We start from the raw sequence: 19,288 nt of genomic DNA, 5'->3' as shown, positions 1-19,288 counted from the left end.
GTGTTCCCCGACTGGGAGGGAACCCTCCTGTCTGGCGATTGTTGCGCGGTGTCCGTTTATCCGTTGTCGCAGTGTTTGCACGGTCTCGCCGACGTACCATGCTCCGGGGCATCCTTTCCTGCAACGTATGAGGTAGACAACGTTGGCCGAGTCACAGGAGTATGAACCATATACCTGGTGGGTTGTGTCCTCTGGTGTGATGGTGGTATCTGTGTCGATGATCTGGCATGTCTTGCAGAGGTTGCCGCAGCAGGGTTGTGTGGTGTCGTGGACACTGTTCTCCTGAAAGCTGGGTAATTTGCTGCGAACGATGGTCTGTTTGAGGTTAGGTGGCTGATTTGAAGGCGAGTAGTGGAGGTGTGGGGATGGCCTTAGTGAGGTGTTCGTCGTCATCGATGACATGTTGAAGGCTGCGAAGAACAAGGCATAGTTTCTCCGCTCCGGGGAAGTACTGGACGACGAAGGGTACTCTGTTGGTTGCGTCCCGTGCTTGTCTTCTGAGGAGGTCGATGTGATTTTTCGCTGTGGCCCGTCGGAACTGTCCTTCGACGAGTCGAACGTCATATCCCGTTCTTACGAGGGCGTCTTTCAGCGTCTGTAGGTGTCCATCGCATTCCTCCTCGTCTGAGCAGATCCTGTGTATTCGCAGGGCCATCCATAGGGGATGGCCTCTTTGACGTGGTTAGGGTGGAAGCTGGAAAAGTGGAGCATCGTGAGGTTCCACTATGGACAGGCCCTGCGAATACACAGGATCTGCTCAGACGAGGAGGAACGCGATGGACACCTACAGACGCTGAAAGACGCCCTCGTAAGAACGGGATATGATGCTCGACTCGTCGATCGACAGTCCCGACGGGCCACAGCGAAATATCGCATAGACCTCCTCAGAAGACAAACACAGGACACAACCAACAGAGTACCCTTCGTCGTCCAGTACTTCCCTGGAGCGGAGAAACTACGCCATGTTCTTCGCAACCTTCAACATGTCATCGATGACGACGAACACCTCGCTAAGGCCATCCCCACGCCTCCACTACTCGCCTTCAAACAGCCACCTAACCTCAAACAGACCATCGTTCGCAGCAAATTACCCAGCTTTCAGGAGAACAGCGTCCACGACACCACACAACCCTGCCGCGGCAACCTCTGCAAGACATGCCAGATCATCGACACAGATACCACCATCACACCAGAGGACACAACCCACCAGGTACATGGTTCATACTCCTGTGACTCGGCCAACGTTGTCTACCTCATACGTTGCAGGAAAGGAGGCCCCGGAGCATGGTACATCGGCGAGACCATGCAGACACTGCGACAACGGATAAACGGACACCGCGCAACAATCGCCAGACAGGAGGGTTCCCTCCCAGTCGGGGAACACTTCAGCAGTCAAGGACATTCAGCCTCCAATCTTCAGGTAAGCGTTCTCCAAGGCGGCCTTTGAGACACACGACAATGCAAAATCGTCGAGCAGAAATTGATAGCCAATTTCCGCACCCATGAGGATGGCCTCAACCGGGATCTTGGGTTCATGTCATGCTACATGTAGCCCCACCAGCAAAAAAAAAGTTATCTGTTTTTAATACAACTGGTCATTCTCTCTCTCTCTCTCTCTCTGCCTTTCGGGTGTCTCTCTCTCTCTCTCTGTCTTTGTGTTCTGACCGCTTGTATATTCAGTAGTCTTGGATGTAATGTTCCCCTGTCTGAACACCATCCACTCCTTTGATTGCTGTGATTACCTCTCTGCCAAGGTGTGATAACAGGCAGTTGGAAAGATTATCTGTAATCATCAGGCATTGTTCTCTGACTATATTTGGTGCCTTTATGGAACCCTGCACTCACCTGACGAAGGAGGAAAGCTCCGAAAGCTTGCGATTTCAAATAAAGCTGTTGGACTATAACCTGGTCTTGTACGACTCCTTACATTTGTCCACCCCAGTCTATCACCGGCATCTCCACATCATCTAGACAAGTATGTGTTGTCTATATGGGTAAATTAAGGGGAGTATTTGGGAATATAGCTGATTGGATGTATTTTGCTGCAGTTCCGTTTTTTGGGGTATAATTGGGAGGATCCGAGACTTTGTTAGTAGTACAGAGGACAGAAAAGAAAGCATCAGACGGGTGAACGAGAGTACGTGACTAAAGGAACAGGGGAATGAGGTCACGGCTTCTACCCAAAGGACAACAGGGTGATATAATTGTCAACTGTTCTTTGTAAACTATTGCTTAAATACTGTAATATATTGACTCTTGCATGTGCTAAATAAAGTCATATGGCTTTTACCCAATACGATGTCAGTCTCGAACAATTGAAGAGAGAGTCAAAGTGACTACACAAGGTACATTTGGGGTTATGGAAAATGGCCCAGCCTGTTTGATATGTAACAGCTCAAAAAACAGATGGGTTGCTATACATATGTAAATTATAGTGTTGTACCCGTTTGTAAAAGTATTTTGGAGCACAGTGAACCAGACAAACAGGTGACAGTTAGATTGTTACATCAGCAGTCAGGTGGGACAGAATAGTTTGGTCTCAAAGGGAGAGGGTTCAAGCCATTCAGTTCAAAGACCAATATCCTGTGGATCTTTTTTGAAGTAGCTGTTTGATTGACAGCCTTACTTGTGTGGGCAAACACTGTTTTATACCCTGTGAGTGGCTGACTGCCTAATGATTTATGAGACACAAATTCTTTAATGTCCTTTGTTCTGATGTATCTTCAAAGGATTTTGAATAGTATTTCTGAGGCTGACTTCCTCTTGGTCAGCAGTCAGGCTGAAGCTGTCAGGAATAGGGGCCAGTCAGAGACTCCATGGCAGCAAACCATCCTGTAAGACTAATCAGGAAATTTGTTTTAAGATTTCATTTTATATTGAGAGTTATTGTTTGCGATATTGTCTGCAGAAAGAAAAGTCTGTATTTAATATAAATGTGTTTGCATTTAGAATTGTTCATTTATCTGTTAATTTTCAATGCATCTGATTATTAGTTTATAACCTAAGACACAATCCAGTAGACTGTTTATTCCACATGAGGGAACATGGTATGCCCAATATAAGGCGGAATACAGTTTCAAGTGTTTCAAGGTATAAGAAATGAAGAGATTACAGCTCGGGGTTGTCCGTATTGAAGCCCAAGGACAAATGCAGCCATTGAGTTCTGGCAATTTAGCCCACGACGCTCAGTCAACTCAAGTCTTATTTGTGCTTATATTTCTTATTTGCTGGTTTATCCTGTTTTAATATTGTGGGGCTAATGTTTTGGAAAGGGTTGTTTTTAGCACTATTGCCTCATTGGTGGATAAATTCTTAATCAAAACACCAAGACCTGCAACTTTAGATATTTGCAAATTAATGGGAACATGAATTTAAAGTTTATAGATTGCCCCTGCAATTCCATGGTACATGCATGTATCGATATCATTGTAACTTTGTATCCATAATCAAGTACAGGAAATTCCCTGACTGCTCCTTTTTGACCTGGAGGTGTTTGTATGATTGACAGTTACATGTTAGTTACTTAAAATGGCTGAGCACAAGTTTGGAGACTCTGAAGTCTTTTTGTTGCTGACTGAACGTAATAACAGATCATGTCAGAACTGGAAGTAACTCATTCTGAAACTACCAGAATGTTTTAAAAAGAGATACAGAAGGGAAAAAAAAGAAAATATGAAGTCAGAAAATCCAGCTTCCGACAGCTCCATGTGCTTTTCAGGCAACAACTCTAAATTTTCTTTCCAAACTGATTGGACACTGGACAAACAGGGGGCTCGAGTGGGGGAGGAGCTAAATACGATTAAAATCACTAAGGAATTAGTACTCAGTAAATTAACGGGACTCAAGGCGGATAAATCCCCTGGACCTGATGGCTTACATCCTAGGGTCTTGAGGGAAGTGGCAGTAGGGATTGTGGATGCTTTGGTAATAATTTTCCAAAATTCTCTGGACTTGGCAAAGGTCCCGGCAGATTGGAAAACTGCTAATGTAACACCCTTATTTAAAAAGGGTAGTCGGCAGAAGGCTGGAAATTATAGACCAGTTAGCCTAACATCTGTGGTGGGTAAAATTTTGGAGTCTATTATTAAGGAGACAGTAGCAGAACATTTGGATAAACATAATTTAATAGGACAAAGTCAGCATGGCTTTACGAAGGGGAAGTCATGTCTGACAAATTTGCTTGAGTTCTTTGAGGACATAACGTACAGGGTGGATAAAGGGGAACCAGTGGACGTAGTGTATTTAGACTTCCAGAAGGCATTCGACAAGGTGCCACATAAAAGATTATTGCTCAAGATAAAGAATCACTGGATTGGGGGTAATATTCTGGCATGGGTGGAGGATTGGTTATCTAACAGGAAGCAGAGAGTTGGGATATATGGTTCATTCTCGGACTGGCAACCAGTAGCCAGTGGTGTTCCGCAGGGGTCGGTGCTGGGTCCCCAACTCTTTACAATCTATATTAACGATTTGGAGGAGGGGACCGAGTGTAACATATCAAAGTTTGCAGATGATACAAAGATGGGAGGGAAAGTGGAGAGTGAGGAGGACATAAAAAACCTACAGGGGGATATAGACAGGCTGGGTGAGTGGGCGGAGATTTGGCAATACAATATTGGAAAATGTGAGGTTATGCACTTTGGCAGGAAAAACCAGAGAGCAAGTTATTATCTTAATGGCGAGAAACTGGAAAGTACTGCAGTACAAACGGATCTGGGGGTCCTAGTGCAAGAAAATCAAAAAGTTAGTATGCAGGTACAGCAGGTGATCAAGAAGGCCAACGGAATGTTGGCTTTTATTGCTCGGGGGCTAGAATATAAAAACAAGGAGGTATTGCTGCAGTTATATAATTGTAAACAATTTTACAACACCAAGTTATAGTCCAGCAATTTTATTTTAAATTCACAAGCTTTCGGAGGCTTCCTCCTTCGTCAGGTGAACGATTTTCACATCGTTCACCTGACGAAGGAGGAAGCCTCCGAAAGCTTGTGAATTTAAAATAAAATTGCTGGACTATAACTTGGTGTTGTAAAATTGTTTACAATTGTCAACCCCAGTCCATCACTGGCATCTCCACATCATCGCAGTTATATAAGGTATTGGTGTACTGGAATACTGCATACAGTTTTGGTCTCCATACTTAAGAAAAGACATACTTGCTCTCGAGGCAGTAGAAAGAAGGTTCACTCGGTTAATCCCGGGATGAGGGGGCGGACATATGAGGAGAGGTTGAGTAGATTGGGGCTCTACTCATTGGAGTTCAGAAGAATGAGAGGCGATCTTATTGAAACATATAAGATTGTGAAGGGTCTTGATCGGATGGATGCGGTAAGGATGTTCCCAAGGATGGGTGAAACTAGAACCAGGGGGCATAATCTTAGAATAAGGGGCTGCTCTTTCAAAACTGAGATGAGGAGAAACTTCTTCACTCAGAGGGTAGTAGGTCTGTGGAATTTGCTGCCCCAGGAAGCTCTGGAAGCTACATCATTAAATAAATTTAAAACAGAAATCAACAGTTTCTTAGAAGTAAAGGGAATTAGGGGTTACGGGGAGCGGGCAGGAAATTGGACATGAATTTGGATTTGAGGTTAGGATCAGATCAGCCATGATCTTATTGAATGGTGGAGCAGGCTCGAGGGGCCGATTGGCCTACTCCTGCTCCTATTTCTTATGTTCTTATAAATACAGATCCTGTGCTTTTTTTTTGCCTGTGTCTTACTCTGGGTGATTGTATCAGCTGAAAAGTCTTTCTAAATGGAAGCTTAAAATGTTAAGCATTGAGAATATAGCTACTATAGCAGTTCTGTAAATTTGTTATTCATACAGTACCATTCCCAGCAAAACTAGATATGGCAAGTATTCTCACCAGTAATTGAAAAAACTTGGAGATTTTGGGGCAATTATAATTTTGCATCACATTTGATTAAACAGCCAAGATATATCAGAACTGCTATACTAATTACAATTATGGAATACTTGGTGCTCTTTAGTTTGAAATCACAACAACAACTTGCATTTATATAGTATCTTTAACATAGTAAAACCTCCCAAGGTTCTTCACAGGAGCGATTATCAAACAAAATTTGACACTGAGCCACATAAGGAGATATTAGGACAGGTGACCAAAAGCTTGGTCAAAGAGGTAGGTTTTAAGGAGCGTCTTAAAGGAGGAGAGAAAGGTGGAGAGGTTTAGAAAGGGAATTCCAGAGCTTAGGGCCTAGGCAGCTGAAGGCATAGCCAGCAATGGTGGAGCGATTAAAATTGGGGATGCGCAAGAGGCCAGAGTTGGAGGAGCGCAGAGATCTCGGAGGGTTGTAGAGCTAGAGGAGGTTACAGAGATAGGGAGGGGCGAGGCCATGGAGGGTTTTGGAAACAAAGATGAGAATTTTAAAATGGAGGTGTTCCTGGACCAGGAGCCAGTGTAGATAAGCTAGCACAGGGGTGATGGGTGAACAGGACTTGATGCGAGTTAGGATACAAACAGCAGAGTTTTGGATGAGCTCAAGTTTATGGAGGGTGGAAGATGGGAGGCTGGCCAGGGGAGCATTGGAATAGTCAAGTCTAGGGGTAACAAAGGCATGGATGAGGGTTTCAGCAGGTGAATACCTATGCAGTTGTTGTAAATAAACCTTATTTAGTTTTAAGGGAATCCACATCTGACTAGTGTTAAATGCTTTGCATCATCATAATGCCGAACCTTGGGTGAAGCAAGTCCTAACTATCCATAATAGAAGACCTCATCCCCGTTCACAAGAACACTTAGAGGCACACAAGGTAGCAAAATTCCTGCTGTGGTGATGTGCCACATCTTGCACAAAAGTGTGGGTGAAGTACCTGTGGCACATATGCTAATGAGCGTATGTGATGTACAGTCTCTGCCTTAAGTTGGTGAAGTACCAGGCAACCTAAGGCCTCCTCCTGCCATCAAAATATTTTGTTCCTGAAAAACACGTAACATCATCTGATGTACCTTGTCAAGAAGAGTGTAGTGCCTGTTTCTGCAACGGCGATGCAAACACACTTAGTACCACACAAAGAAAATGTAAACCAATGTAAAATTCTGAAAAAGAATTAAAAGTTGATATTCACTATGTTTAGTTTAGAAAAATAACATTTTCCAAAAGCTGATGGCATAGATTTGAATTCATAATCATGAATAATCACAGAGAAATATTGAAATAGCTTCTTCATTATAAAGCACAGTTAGGGATGTTAACATTATAAATTATTTTATCAGGTTTTCTTATATCTTATTGTCTTGATAAGTATTCCATTTACAGCCTAAATGACACACCAATAGATTCCAGGTAATGTATTACGCAGTCCTTGTGGTAATTATTTGTTTTATATTTCTGCATGCTCGCAGAAAATCCCAGTCACTATGAAAGATGTGACATTTAATGTGGAGGTGTGTAATTTAAGCAATAAACACAGTTTGTGTAACCCTGGCAAACAAAGGAAACTTGACAAACATTCACAATTAAAGGTGCTTTAGAAAGTCTTATTCACTATGATGCATGTTGGAAATAATGGCCTGGTATCTCCTGAAAACTTGCGCCATGATGTACGCCATTATTACAGCGCAGAAGTTCCATGAAATTCTGATTAGAGTGACTTACGACATTACTGACTCCATACCAGAGAAACATATAGAGCTGTGGAGAGAAAGTAAGGATAATATTAGATTTGGGTTGCTCTAGCAAAGAACCAGCACAACACTTTTGTACTGTAAAATTCTAAAAATATGTACAAAACTTTTAAGAATACTCATGAGTTTTTTTGAACTGCAATCGAATATAGTAGAAATATTAATACAAAAACTAAAATTTGGCCACAATTTTCCAGATGTTCTATTCTAAATAGTTGTCTTAAAAGGGAAGGAAAATCTTGGGAAGTTCAAAAGTTACAGGAAAAAAAATTACCAGACTTTTTTTGAATGCAGATTCGCCAGCCAGTTGTGTGATTTCCTGGAATCAGATGACTTTGTACTGCCCTCCAGCTAGTTTTCAGATGCATCCTCTAATGTTTGCAGTGGAACTGCTTAAAGATATATGGGGATAGTCCCTGGAATTGACTTTACTAGAGTGGTTTAACTTAACTAGAGAGAAAAACCTACTCAAGGGTTTCCATGTCAGCGATAAAATTCAAGTCTTTTTTAACATCAAAGAGATCTGTTATTTTCTTCTATAAAACAAGGAAATACTTTGTACCAAAAGTATCTCCAAGACTTTCAATGGACATAATCAATAAAAATATAGTTAAAGGGGAAGTATATCTTTTTAATTGTCACATAACCTTAAATGATTAAAAGAGATAATTAGGCATCCATCAATAGTTCTCAATTAATGTTTTCAGAGGGTATGATATTCTTCCATTTTCTCTCTTGTATTTCCCATATAGGCATTCCCATGCATGAAAATGAGAAGTGGACTGGCTGTTGGAATACATGCAGCAACAGCCCATCAATCACTCTCATTCTAAGAGTCACAACCTTCTGAATCAAAAATAACCAAGTTAGCAGAACAGATAACAAGAAGAGCTGACTGAGGGAAAAGGCAGGTTTACACAAGCTTATCAGAATTCAATAGAATACAATGGGGGTTAAATTGGTTAACCCCAGAAAACAGGCGCTGGGATCGTGGTGCACGACTAACCCGCGTAACATTCGTGCTGCCTGATCATTTCTATGATTGCTGTGTGCAGCCAGCACTACTGTGCTGTTGATTGGCTGCACATACCAGCAGGGGGCCGCACTATCGGGAGTGGCTAGCACTACTTAAAGGCAGTCTGCACTTCTTAAAGGGGAGGTGCACTGTGGCTGCAGGAAGCGCTGGAATTCGTTTGGCAACTAACTCTGTGCTGCACGATAGTGAGGAATGACTGCGCCTGTGAGAGGGCGTGCACCAAGGTTCTCGGATGGTACACTAGAGGCCTTGGTGGAAGAGGTGGAGGCACGGAGGGGCATCCTTTACCCGCGGTGGGGGGGGAGGGCAGGAGAACCTCCAGATATATGCTGAAGAGGTAGTGGGAGGAAGTCGCGCACAAGGGCAATGCCAGGAGCATTGCACCATGCACATGAATGCAGTGCAGGAAAATGTTCAATAAACACGATTTGACACGAGTGGTCAAGGTGAGTGAGTTTAACTGTCAAGTGGCAGATCGTACCAACTGCACCACTAGCCTCATCCACTGCTCCATGCATTACATCCCCCGTCACCCACCCACCTACCAACCAACTCCATCAGTATGCAACTCTTCAAATCAGATGCTCCATCTCACCCTCACACATTACCACTGTTGCAAGCTGCACACCCACAAGTAGCAGAAGACATGCACTGGCAGCTATTCACCATGACAACCACATCACCCAAACACCTTGCAGGACAGACACTGACACACTTCCCTCTTTCTTGCAGGAGAAGGTAACACATAACAGGCAGCAACAGGAAAGGACTGGGGGAGGACAGGTATGCCTACAAGTCCTCACCCCTGGGGGGAGACAGTGTTGTCTATCATTGGACAGGCCGTCGCTGCGGCTGTGCCCACTGGCAATGCTGGAAGTATCGATGACGAGGGTCTCTGCATACCTAATCCTCCTTCTCGCTTCCCACTTCTCCCTCATCCCACAATCTTTTGAGTCACGTGCTGCAGATGGTGTAAGCACGCACTTCTTATTTTCTCCTCTCCCCACACCACCTCAACCCGTGTCCCTTTGTCATTTCAGATACCCAAGAACTGGAATCTGCCTCGTCAATGGGGGAAGAGGAGGAAGACAGTGATGACATCGTCACTCAATCTTACACTCGCAGTCACCAGCTCAGAGACTGACACTGCGCATGGTTTAGAGGCTGGAATAGAGGTGGGACCTACACATGGTGCAACACCGGGCACAAGTGCACAGGAGCTGGGGCGGCGGGAACGGATGCGGGTGCCAGCTCGCCGGAGGACGGAGTCACACATTAGTGCTGCTGCAAAGGAGTCAGATGATGACTGCGATGGGCCAGGGTACAGAAGAAGGCTGATCGGTGTACACAACTAAATGCTTGGGGCACTGGAAAGCCTGTTAGAAAGCCTGTGCACAATGTCAAGGGGCGAGGAGGAGTCCAGCTCCAACTTGGCACAGGGCTTTGCGCAGAGCTTGGAGCCCATCCTTTCCCACATGGAACGGGTGGTCACCACCATCAGCACACCTGTGGAACCCACCATGATGCAGCATCTGATGACCGATGTCATAGCTTCCATTGCAGCACAAACATCTGCCATCCAAGATCTGACTGCTGCTTTGGAAGCTTAGACTACTGCTATCGTGGCTTTGGGTTCCACTGTGTAACGAGGCTTCCAGGGCGTCACAGCAGTCCAGCAATCTGTTCTCCAGCAGATCACCAGGATTGCTGAGGCGCCATCCCGGGAGAGCAGCAGTGGCGCCATGGAAGACGAATTTTCTGTCCTCTCTCAGGATGACAGGATGACAGCATTCCTGCTCCCCTGCCACTCCACCAGTCCCCTTGGTGTTGCCTGTCAGCCAGCCAGGCCAGACTGCTGCAGCCCAGGCCGAGATGGTGCAGTCTGAAGCCAGGCTCTCCCGACCCAGAGCTGTTCAAGGTCGTCCTCCAAGGTCATCGGGCACGCTCCTCAATTGAAGGTCAGCAGCCTTCCACCACCCATGCTCCAGCCAGTGGGGATGCACCTCGTAGGAGCACTAGGAAAGGTAAAGGCACACGAACAACAGGCACTAAGGCTCTGCCTAAGGGTGAATAGTATCAGTTTGTTCGAATCATTTGATGTGTAAATCTATAAATGTGGTTATGAATTTTATTATGTGTTGGTTTACATTCTGCGATGAGCTGAGGGAGGAAACAACGTGTAATCATAAGAAGAACAATTTGATGGTCATGTGGGAGAGGCAAGGTAAGGAGTGTGGAACTGTTAGTGAGTGGGGAGGTGTCGTTGAGGTTACTGGTATCGCTCGTTAATAATCTGGTCACGCAGAGCCCTGGCAGACAGACCCTGTCTACCTTGTTGCCTCCCTGCCTCTTCCTCCACTTCTTCCTCTTCCTCCTCCACTTCCTCCTTTGACTCTGCCTCCTCCACTGCCTCTTCCTTCACTTCCTCTGCCTCTTGCTCAGATTCTCGCCTGATAGGCAGTGGCAGCGGCTATCCCCTCATGATGTGCAGCATGCAGCATACAACGACAAATCTTGATACCCGCTCAGTTGAGTACTGCAGGGCTCCTCCAGAGCAGTCCAGGCAGCAGAAGCGTTGCTTGAGGACGCCAATGGTGTGCTCAATGATGTACCGTGTGGCAACATGGCACGCATTGTATGCCTGCTGTGCACGTGTGCATGCATTCCAGACCGGAGTCACGAGACACTTCATGCGGGGATAACCCTTGTCGGCCAGCAGTCAGCCTTTAACTTGCTGGTTGAAATATAGGTGGCATGTTGGACTGCCGCAGAATGAAGAAATCATGACTGTTGTCAGGATAGCAGGCATTGATCTGCATGTGGACGCACACCAGCTGCGCATTGAGGGAGTGGAATCCCTTTCTGTTCATGAATATGGCCGAGTTCAGATGTGGAGCACGCATGACAATATGCGTGCTGTCAATGGCACCCTGCACCATGGGGAAGCCTGCAATACGGGCAAAACCTTGGGCTCACTCATGTTGCTTGTCTCTGTCAAGAGGAATGTAAGGAATCTTACAACACCAGGTTATAGTCCAACTGTTTTATTTGAACATCAGAAGCTTTCGGAGGCTTTCTCCTTCGTCAGGTGAGTGTGGGAAGACGAAGGAGAAAGCCTCCGAAAGCTTGTGATTTTCAAATAAAACTGTTGGACTATAACCTGGTGTTGTAAGATTCCTTACATTTGTCAACCCCAGTCCATCACCGGCATCTCCACATCTGTCAAGAGGGAATGTGATGAATCTGCTAAGAGTGCATACAGAGCTGTGCACTGCAATCTGCGAGATGTTACTTATCTCCAGCAGCAGCCTGAAAGGAGCTGGAGCCATCAAAATTAAGCACCACGGTTACCTTGGCAGCCGCAGTCAGTGCTGTCTTTGCCCTGCTCTGAGGCTGAAATTGTTTCTGCAGGAGTTGACAAATCTCACTCACAACATCTTTAGTGAACCGTAGCCGTCAGATACACTAGTCATTACTGAAGTTCAGGTAAGAGAATTTGTCCCTGAAGGCCATCGTTGGATATGGCCTCCTGCTGAGTGCCCTGCGCCTCCTCCTCCCGCTTCTAGCAGCTTGTCCTGCTCTGCATGCTCTCTCTGCATGCTCCTATTCATGTTCATTTTCCAGATGAAGCTGTAGCAGGCCATCCATGTCTGGAAGCAACCTTGTTCAGCACACTATTTTAAATGCCACTAACAGAACTGCAAGACCAACCAGACCATTCTCTATATAACATTGCAACATTCTCCAAGTATAGGAAACTTCCACAAACACCCACAATAGTACCAACAGCCAGAATAACTAATCCAGCAACTAACCTGTAACTCCTGCATGCTCCCCTTAAATAGCACTGGTGGACAGTCCTTCACACCCTTTAACTCCTGTTCAGCTGTGCGAGGTTAGGACAGTGCGTTGACTGGAGCGGGGAGTTCGAAAATGCCGCCGGCTGCTTCAAATCAGCGTTGCACACTGATTAACGTCACAATCTCCCTACTGTACATGCTTCCGGCATTCATTAGGTGCTTGTTTGCAAACGCCTTTACCAATATGGCATCCTGCGTACGTCACGCCAGAAGTGCGCAATTTAGTCCCCAATGTTCCTTTAAGCATGGTGTATCTTTTCACTCGTGCTTTAACCATGTTACAGTACACCCTGCTGGCAGACATAGGGGCTGCGTGCCATTGTTTCACACCCTGAGATTGATGGAGCATCAGTGGTGATAAATGTACGTCTAAAAGCAAATATACCATAATATATGCAAGCTGCTGGGTAGGAAGGAAAAGCAAGAAGAAGTAGATAAGAAAAATATATCAAGATAACCAAATTGGTACTCTGTACTGCACTCAGATTATGACTAATTATGACTACTAAAATGTACAAGTTATTTCAATCGTACGGGACAAAAACCAAACCAAACATTTTATCAAAAAATATAGTGAGATTCTGCATAACTGAAACAGATGAATTAATTTAATTTTTTTCCTGTATGTAGAAGGTAGAACTCATAGATGAATTACACACATGCATATTTTATACCTTCTACATATAGGAAAGTTATTTATATGCCAGTTTAGCAAATGTTATTGTTTTGCTGACCATGGAATAAGGGATGTGAACTTTACAAATTATACTTACTGTATTTTATGTCATCTATATAAATTAGCATTTTAAGTGGAGCATATGCTGGATATTGTTTTTGTCAGAGGCAATTATTTGGACTCTGTAGTTGAAATATTAAAATATTTACAAACCAAATTTAGGTAAAAGAACTTCTCATTATGCCTTTACTTCTAGACTTTAGTGCTATTTAGGTACCCACGTTAACACTATTTTGAGAATGATTGCCTCTATTTTGCTCTGCCATATGTGTCTTGGCTGAGAGGACAGGCAAACTACTGCCTGGCCAACTTCAATGCAACTCTGAAACCAACTGCTACGAGATGCTAATCTAGATTTTCTGCTTTTTTATGTCAGAATGAATATCAATGGACTTTAGACAAACTTAAATGGAAATATGCTGGTTGGACTCAATTGTCTGCAATCTGCTCATTAGCATAGCTTCAGGTGTCAATTCAGATAAGTGTGTAGAGGACACTAGTGATGGGAACAGAAAATTGCGTGTAAGTGAAAATTAAACAGATGAGGAAAATTAAAGGGAATTATCACAATATGGTGGTAAAAATTCTGAAAGCCTTTGGAAAGCCTCAAAAGGCATCTCAACCCATTAACAGCCTTTGCCAAAGCTGAATGGGCAGGTGCCTAAGAGACTGGTAAAAATGAAAGAAAAGGAAATCCAAGACCCAGACATGAATCTGCAAGCAAGTGATGGAACAGTCCAGCACCCAACCAGTTTAATGGCTGCTGAAGAGCTCCATGAGGCTGCTTCACAGCGTCATCAGCGTTGCAACATATCTGCAAGAATGTGGTGCTAAGTTTCGGGTCACAGCTGACTGTTATTGTCACTAGATGTGCCAGCCCTATCCTACATGATACACTAGAGGTGTCCTTGCAGCAGATGGCACAATTTTGCATCTGTCTCTATTAAGCCTGACCTTGAGAAGACAGTTCCTAGGTGTGCCGTAACGTACAGAAATGGTTGTTAGCATCCTAGCAGGTGTGGCCAGTAAGGCACTGCTGGCACTTGATCATCCTGGCAGGCCTTCTAATATGCAGTGTTACCGAAAGCTTGAGATACTGGGGGTAATTTTAACCTAACTCGCCAAGCAGGAAACTGACGGGATTCGGTGCAACGCTGGTTTTACACCAATGGAGATAATATTGGGCGCGGTGTAAAACTGGCATTCTTTTATTTTATTCGTTCATGGGATGTGGGCGTCACTGGCAAGGCCAGCATTTATTGCCCATCCCTAATTGCCCTTGAGAAGGTGGTGGTGAGCCGCCTTCTTGAACCGTTGGGAGTCCGTATGGTGAAGGTTCTCCCAGTGTGTAGGGAGTTCCAGGATTTTGACCCAGCGACGATATATATTTCCAAGTCAGGATGGTGTGTGACTTGGAGGGGAATGTGCAGGTGGTGTTGTTCCCATGTGCCTGCTGCCCTTGTCCTTCTAGGTGGTAGAGGTCATGGGTTTGGGAGGTGCTGTCGAAGAAGCCTTGGCGAGTTGCTGCAATGCATCCTGTGGATGGTACACACTGCAGTCACTGTGTGCCGGTGGTGGAGGGAGTGAATGTTCAGGGTGCTGGATGGGGTACCAATCAAGCGGGCTGCTTTATCTTGGATGGTGTCGAGGTTCTTGAGTGTTGTCAGAGCTGCACTCATCCAGGCAAGTAGAGAGTATTCCATTACACTCGTGACTTGTGCCTTGTAGATGGTGGAAAGGCTTTGGGGAAACAGGAGGTGAGTCACTCGTCGCAGAATACCGGTGAGTCACTCGTCGCAGAATACCCAGCCTCAGACCTGCTCTTGTAGCCACAGTATTTATGTAGCTGGTCCAGTTAAGTTTCTGGTCAATGGTGACCCTCAGGATGTTGATGGTGGGGGATTCGTTGATGGTAATGCCGTTGAATGTCAAGGGGAGGTGGTTAGATTCTCTCTTGTTGGAGATGGTCATTGCCCGGCACTTGTCTGGCGTGAATGTTATTTGCCACTTATGAGCCCAAACCTGGATGTTGTCCAGGTGTTGCTGCATGCGGAATGGACTGCTTCATTATCTGAGGGGTTGCGAATGGAACTGAACACTGTGCAATCATCAGCAAACATCCCCATTTCTGACCTTATGATGGAATGAAGGTCATTGATGAAGCAGCTGAAGATGGTTGATCCTAGGACACTGCCCTGAGGAACTCCTGCAGCAACGTCCTGGGGCTGAGATGATTGGCCTCCAACAACCACCACCATCTTCCTTTGTGCTAGGTATGACTCCAGCCACTGGAGAGTTTTCCCCTTGATTCCCATTGACTTCAATTTTACTAGGGCTTCTTGGTGCCACACTCTGTCAAATGTTGCCTTGACGTCAAGGGCAGTCACTCTCACCTCACCTCTGGAATTCAGCTCTTTTGTCCATGTTTGGACCAAAGCTGTAATGAGGTCTGGAGCAGAGTGGTCCTGGCGGAACCCAAACTGAGCATCGGTGAGCAGATTATTGGTGAGTAAGTGCCGCTTGATAGCACTGTCGACGACATCTTCCATCACTTTGCTGATGATTGAGAGTAGACTGATGGGGCGGTAATTGGCCGGATTGGATTTGTCCTGCTTTTTGTGGACAGGACATACCTGGGCAATTTTCCACATTATCTGGTAGATGCCAGTGTTGTAGCTGTACTGGAACAGCTTGGCAAGAGGCGTGGCTAGTTCTGGAGCACAAGTCTTCAGCACTACAGCTGGGATGTTGTCGGGGCCCATACCCTTTGTTGTGTCCAGTGCACTGAGACGTTACTTGATATCACGTGGAGTGAATCGAATTGGCTGAAGACTGGCTTCTGTGATGGTGGGGATAGCGGGAGGAGGCCGAGATGGATCATCTACTCGGCACTTCTGGCTGAAGATGGTTGCAAACGCTCAGTCTTGTCTTTTGCACTCACGTGCTCGACTCTGCCATCATTGAGGATGGGGATATTTACAGAGCCTCCTCCTCCCATTAGTTGTTTAACTGTCCACCACCATTCACAACTGGATGTGGCAGGACTGCAGAGCTTTGATCTGATCCGTTGGTTGTGGAATCGCTTAGCACTGTTTAGCATGCATGTAGTCCTGTGTTGTAGCTTCACCAGGTGGGCACCTCATTTTTAGGTATGCCTGATGCTGTTCCTGGCATGCTCTTCTACACTCCTCATTGAACCAGGGTTGATCCCCTGGCATGTTGGTAATGGTAGAGTGAGGAATATGCCGGGCCATGAGGTTACAGATTGTACTGACAGGATTCTACCCGATCCTGTTAGTTTCCTGCCCGGCAAGTTAGGTTAAAATTAGCCCCACTTTGACTGGGTGCTTCATTGATCCGACATTACAGTTAGTCTGCATTTGCATATCTTAGTGATATCATCAGGTCTGCTGTCCCAATTTTCTTTGGGAAGAGAAGCTTCCACTTGTACTAATTGTCTGACAAAACAAGGTGCGTTCATCTCTGTCAGCAGGTGTGGGTGTGTGGCACAGAATATCTCTTGTGTTATCTGACAGCGCTTTGGAGATACTTCCCTTCTTACAAGCATGTCAGATAGGGGACGATTCTCATTACTGGCACAAAGGAATTTTGAAATGATGCGGAGGCAAAAAAACAATTAGCACGAGATTAACAGAGACTCTAAGTTACACCACAGCCAAAAAAAAGAAAAAAAGTTTTGACTGAAATGCATTTACCTTAATGCCCTTTCCATGACCTCCATATTCGTAACCACTGCCTAACATCCATGCTACATGGGAATGTTTAATATTTGATGTTCTGCAGGCCAAAATGTTTTGAAAGAACATGTGGGATTGAAGTGCCCTTATGAAGTGCTTGTCTGCTTGAGTCAGGTGCCTCCATCACTGCTGGTCTGGCTTACAGGAAACTGCATTGAGCAGAGAGAGTTCTGGTGGGGTGGGACTCCTGCAATTTTTTACTTTTCAACACCCTTTACACCCCCAAAATCAGGCAGACCACAGCAGAAAATCACAGCTCTGTATACGAAATGAGGCTGGATTCCTCCCTGTAGGGAAGCACCTGGCCTAAGTTTGCTACTTTCCCATATCACCATAGCTAAGACTGGTAACCAGAGATAGGATTAAAAGGACAAATCCATTGTGAAACCATTGTGACTTATTTCATATCATAAGATGCTGTGGCCTAGATTTTTTGTTTGGTATCACTTTAACATCAACTGTAACCTATTTAAAATAAATGGGTTACCTCTAGAAGGGGAGTAGGGAAAAACCGGGGAACTACAGGCCAGTGAGCCTAACATCAGTGGTAGGAAAATTATTGGAAAAAATTCTGAAGGACAAAATTAGTCTCCACTTGGAGAAGCAAGGATTAATCAGGGATAGTCAACATGGCTTTGTCAAGGGAAGATCATGTCTGACTAATTTGATTGAATTTTTTGAGGGGGTGACTAGGCGTGTGGATGAGGGTAACGCAGTGGATGTGGTATACATGGATTTCAGTAAGGCCTTCGATAAAGTCCCCCACAGGAGACTGGTCGAGAAGGTACGAGCCCATGGAATCCAGGGTGCCTTGGCACTTTGGATACAAAACTGGCTTAGTGGCAGAAGGCAGAGGGTGATGGTCGAAGGTTGTTTTTGTGACTGGAAGCCTGTGGCCAGTGGGGTACCACAGGGATCGGTGCTGGGTCCCTTGCTGTTTGTGGTCTACATTAATGACTTGGATATGAATGTAAAAGGTATGATCAGTAAGTTCGCTGATGATACAAAAATTGGTAGGGTGGTAAATAGCGAGGAGGATAGCCTCAGTCTGCAGGACGATATAGATGGGTTGGTCAGATGGGCGGAACAGTGGCAAATGGAATTTAACCCGGAAAAGTGCGAGGTGATGCACTTTGGAGGGACTAACAAGGCAAGGGAATACACAATGAATGGGAGGACCCGAGGCAAGACAGAGGGTCAGAGGGATCTTGGTGTGCAAGTTCACAGATCCCTGAAGGCGGCGGAACAGGTAGATAAGGTGGTAAAGAAGGCATATGGGATACTTGCCTTTATTAGCCGAGGCATAGAATATAAGAGCAAGGAGGTTATGATGGAGCTGTATAAAACACTGGTTAGGCCACAGCTGGAGTACTGTGTGCAGTTCTGGTCGCCACACTACAGGAAGGATGTGATCGCTTTGGAGAGGGTGCAGAAGAGATTCACCAGGATGTTACAAGGGCTGGAGCGCTTCAGCTATGAAGAGAGACTGGGAAGATTGGGTTTGTTTTCCTTGGAGCAGAGGAGGCTGAGGGGGGACATGATTGAGGTGTACAAAATTATGAGGGGCACAGATAGGATGGATATTAAGGAGCTTTTTCCCTTCGTTGAGGGTTCTATAACAAGGGGACATAGATTCAAGGTAAAAGGCGGGCGGTTTAGAGGGGATTTGAGAAAGAACTTTTTCACCCAGAGGGTGGTTGGAGTCTGGAACTCACTGCCTGAAAGGGTTGTGGAGGCAGGAACCCTCACAACATTCAAGAAGCATTTGGATGAGCACTTGAAATGCCATAGCATACAAGGCTACGGACCAAATGCTGGAATATGGGATTAGAGTAGACAGGGCTTGATGGCCGGCGCGGACACGATGGGCCGAAGGGCCTCTATCCGTGCTGTATAACTCTATGACTCTAATTAAATAACAATGAAGGCAAATAAAGAAAGAAAAACTTGCATTTACTGCATATGGCACCTTTCACAGCCCCAGGATGTCCCTAAGCGCTTTACAGCCAATTAGGTACTTTTGAATTGTAGTCACTGATGTAATGGAAGAAACGCGGTAGCCAATTTAAGCAACGGAAAGCTCCCACAAACAGTGATGAAATAAATGACAAGATCATCTGGTTTTTTACATGTTGGTTGAGGGATAAATGATGGCCAGGACACCAGGAGAACTCCCCTTCTCTTTTTCGAATAGTGCAGTGGGATCTTTTATGTCCACCTGAGAGGGCAGACATCTCATCCAAAAGATGG

The sequence above is a fragment of the Heptranchias perlo genome, chromosome 24 (assembly GCF_035084215.1).
Source record: "Heptranchias perlo isolate sHepPer1 chromosome 24, sHepPer1.hap1, whole genome shotgun sequence".
Classification (NCBI taxonomy): domain Eukaryota; kingdom Metazoa; phylum Chordata; class Chondrichthyes; order Hexanchiformes; family Hexanchidae; genus Heptranchias; species Heptranchias perlo.
This window is presented reverse-complemented; position numbering follows the sequence as displayed.